This window comes from Mus musculus, chromosome 13 (genome assembly GCF_000001635.26).
Source record: "Mus musculus strain C57BL/6J chromosome 13, GRCm38.p6 C57BL/6J".
NCBI lineage: Eukaryota > Metazoa > Chordata > Mammalia > Rodentia > Muridae > Mus > Mus musculus.
Genome location: NC_000079.6, coordinates 112,100,591 through 112,104,836, shown reverse-complemented (window position 1 = coordinate 112,104,836; position 4,246 = coordinate 112,100,591). Strand labels below are relative to the sequence as shown.

The following is a 4,246-nucleotide window of genomic DNA, read 5'->3' as shown; positions in this document are numbered from 1 at the left end:
AAGGCCAGCTGAGGTTGTTCCTCTGTTCTGAAACTGCTACCCCTGAGACCCCCAGAGTGCTGCCTTGAATGTCTTCTTATTCTCTTTACTCGTTGTCCCCTCCCATCTCTCCTTCCTCTCACAACTTCCACAAACAGTCAGGTCAAGGTCAGATCAAGGGACTATCATGGCTGAAGGAACTAAATTTAGCCACAAAAGTCCTCTTCCCTGTGAAAAGACTGATGCTGGGTCAAGTGCCTTTAGATTCTTGCAGACAAAGAAAAAGAAACCTCCTTGAAGAAAAATGCCAACTGACTGGCTCTGCTTGCCCCCAAGCCAACCTTGCTGAAGGTTCCAGGGACAAATGCTCCAGGAGACATCAGAACACTTGGATCCCATCTCTAGCATTCTGCGTTATACTTGAACTCAGCCCTAGGAAATTCTCTTCAGCTTTGTCCTGCCCCAGTCACCATGCTGGCTGAATGGGGTCACTGTCCCCTTACTTTAGTGCTGTTGTTTATAGGGTTTTAAGACTCCCCCCCCCCCACCAAGTCAAGTAAGAGATCTCTAGCTCTTGCAGCCACTAGTGCCACCAACCTGGAGGGACTTCTGGAAATGGCCTTAAAAGTTGGCTTCCTTATGATATGAGAAGACCAAACATGATCACTAAGAAACTAAGAATTGTAGGGTCTTCTGTGAGGAGAATTTGATACCATCTAGCTGTGTAGGACTGGGTTCATTTTCTCCACTAATTACTGAATATTTAAAAAGTAGAAAAAGTTTGAAAGTCAAACAAAGCCAAAGTTTAGTCAAAGAGGATAATTTTATCATGGTTTAAGAGAAAAATTCCAGGACATGTAAGCTGTAAGTCTCAGCAGGTACCCAGGAGGAGGACAATGGAAGCAAAAAAGGGCCTGATATGTGCGCGCGTGTGTGTGTGCTTGTGCATGCACTGCGCCCACACACCCGCACACACACAAACACACACTCACATGCCCAAGCATAAGTATACGTGTGTTTGGGGGTGTGGGGCACAGCTAGAGTTAAGCAGGCATGGAAGACAGACACCTGGTAGACAAGGAGTCACATGGTAGGAGCTTTGGACAAAGAATAAGGAAGCTCAAAGTACAAACAAATAAACCAAACCAACCAACCAACAACAACAAACAAAACCTAGGTTCAACCAGCATCTAAAAGAGTCAGGATAGAAGAAACTGTCAGGGCTCAGGAAGTTGGGCAGACACAACCAACATCATGGTGGTCATGAAACTGAGCTAGAAGGTAAAAATTCTGGAAATAAAAGTACAGTATCTTACTAGAGAATTATTCCATCCATCTCTTTTAGCCAGGCTTAAGAGGAGCTCACATTCTTTGGGTGGTCCCACATTCCTGATGGGTGGTCCCTTCTTCAGGTAGTTGACCAGTTCAATTAGATTAATTCATTTATGTGTAGGGTAGGTTGCAATGTTGGGTCTCTACCCAGGTTAGAGATTTCATCCTGTTGACCGGAAAAAGCCAGTCCCCTTGCTTTTCTGTTACTGCATCAAATGGGCTACTTACCGAAAGGTGCCTGATGCTCTCTGTGCAGTGTTTCTCGACCTGTGGTTCTAGACCCCCCACACTTGGTTTGCATGTTAGATATCCTGCATATTTGATATTTACATTATGATTCATGAGAGTCTCAAAGCCACAGTTTTGAAGGAACAATGAAATAATTTTATGGTTGTGGATCACCACAACAAGAGGAGCTGCATTAAAATATTGCGGCCCTAAGAAGGTTGAGAACAGCTTAGAGTCTCCTTCATGAGAACCATGGCAAACTGAGTTGCTGTACCAGGTTTTCCATCCCTCCACCAACACTAGTGGTTTGTAAGCAGCCTCTAGAAGTCATCTGGGGTGCCTGGCCTCTGTAAGCTGTTGAAGCAAACAGCACTAATGGAACCCGTGAAGGAAAGCAAGCCATCTCAGACTCTTTCCCTAAGTGTGTGCTGAAAGGATCACCAGCACGCAGAAGAGTGGCGGTTAGATGCTGTGCGGTATTGAGAAGATGAACTTTAAAGGCATCTCACTGGATCATATGCCCACTGCCCTCTAGGTTCCTCATGACCTTGAACAAGTTTCTCACAGGTTCTACACAATGGACTCTCTAAGTAGACTCACGAAATCATATTGTGCCGGGCGTGGTGGCACACATCTTTAATCCTAGCACTTGGGAGGCAGAGGGGAGCAGATTTCTGAGTTCGAGGCCAGCCTGGTCTACAAAGTGAGTTCCAGGACAGCCAGGGCTATACAGAGAAACCCTGTCTCAAAACAAACAAACAAACAAAAAAACAAAAAAACCAAAAAAAAAAAAAAAAAAAAGAAAGGAAGGAAGAAAAAAAAGAAATCATATTGCAAGTCTCAGCTGAGAAAATTGTATATACGGTGCCCAAGCTTCCTAATTATCTTGTTATTTATTAAGGACAGAATGAGATCCATGAAGAACGCTGTTGGGTTCCTAGGGATTGTAAGTGATGAGCACACAGAATCTGTCAATGGTTTTGTGGCTGTAAGACACACCCGTGGGTCTTCTTCTGTTCTACGTTTTCACTATGTTCCTCTTTATTTGTTTATAGCCCCTGGTTTCTAAACTGCCTGCAGGACAGAAAGTTATCCTTTTGTTATTGCATCCCCAACGTCACTTCTCCTGTCTGCCATATACAGTCTTTATTGAGTAAGTGAAAACTGAAATCATAAATTAATAAGGAAAGGAACATGCAAGCAAAAGAAAACTCTGTTGAAACGAGGAGGCTCTGCTTGCTTGTTTTAAGCAAAGACAAGTATTTCTTACGCAAATGATGTCTAGAGAAACAGCAACTTAACTGTTTCTTTTGAACCACCCCACCTTTCCTGACTTGTTTACTGGGAATGCCAAGTCACGCATTCATTTCCCCAGAGATATTTCGGCATTTATGCAGCGTAGGGGTAAGGCTGACTCAACCTATAAGTTTTGGAGACACAGAAAGGATTGGATGATTTAAACAACACAACCTATGTTCTTTCCCATTTCCCATGCTCACCCTTGCCTAGGGAACTGATTCTCAGCCTGTGGGTCACGACCCCTTTGGCAACCCTCTATCTCCGAAAATTTCCATGACAATAGCAAAATTACAACTATGAAGTAGCGATGGGAATTATTTTATGGTTGAGGGTTACTACAACAGGAGGGACTGTGTTAAAGGATTGCTCATAAGAACAGCTGAGAACCACTGGTCTAGGACGAGTCCATGTCAAATCTCTCGCTTTGGTCTGCACATCTGGAAGCCAGGCAGTTCAGAGTAGAGAAGAGGTAACAGCTGCGCATCATGTTATGGAAAGCACTAGATCTCTGTGGGAGCAGGGTCCAAGTTTCCTAAAAGAAGAAGCAAGTCTGCTATGAGTATGCAAAATACAAACAACAACAACACCCTAAGTTGCTGCACTTCAGTAAATCTGATGGTCTGCAGACTTGATACAGCGCTGCTGTTTATTGGTGTGTATGCGTGCCCCAAAGCCAAAGAAACTAGCCACACAACCCGGGCAAGCCACTTAGTAAGCGGCACGCCCCCTTAGCTCCCTGCCTTCTTCAACAAGTAAAATTGCTTTCTAAACATTCCCTGGAAAACTGCATAAACTGGAAATGGCTGTGGCTGTGAAGAGAAGAAGCTGAGATGACTGGCAGCGGGGGAGGAATCTCGCTCTAGCTTTCTTTTTCTAGTGGATCATTTGATAAGAAAGCCAGATCGCAGCAGCCTCACAATGGCCTATTTATCACGCACCAGGCAGCTGGGAATCACGGGGGTGGCAGCCATCCCCGGAAAACCACCGCTCCGACACAGGAAAGCCGACCGATAGGCGATCTGCAGACAACGCTTCTTCCTTCCTGGGAAGCTGCCACCACACAGGCAATGGACTGACCCGGGGCAACGGTGCAGCTCCTTGAGGTGGGGGCTGGGGGCGGGGTTTCTCCTGGGTAGGGTAGACAGGACTGAGGCTGAGCCTGGCTGGCAGAGCTCAGCCCCGCCCTGATCTTGCACTCCCGCAAACCGGAATGGGAATGGGCGTTAAGGCTAAGCAGCCCGGTGCACTCTGGCCCATGCACCGTACTCTAGGTTGTGATGAGAACGAACTGGCACAGCCCTTTCCGACAGTCCCCTGGGTAGCTCCTCCCTGCTGGATTTCGGTCAAAAGCAAAAAGAGACACAGACATTTGTCGCCCTACTAAAGCCTTAGAGCTTTGAGTTGCGTT

The 4,246-nt window shown here is 45.9% G+C and overlaps 1 long non-coding RNA gene across 1 annotated transcript; it reads right to left on the bottom strand.

Moving 5' to 3' along the window:
• Positions 1-3,137: 3,137 nt before the first annotated feature.
• Positions 3,138-3,915, bottom strand: Gm41062 (predicted gene, 41062). Its single transcript, NR_168715.1, has 2 exons — positions 3,777-3,915; positions 3,138-3,370 (listed from the first exon to the last, which is right to left on the bottom strand). It is a non-coding gene; the product is annotated as a predicted gene, 41062 (long non-coding RNA).
• Between the last annotated feature and the right edge of the window lie 331 nt (positions 3,916-4,246).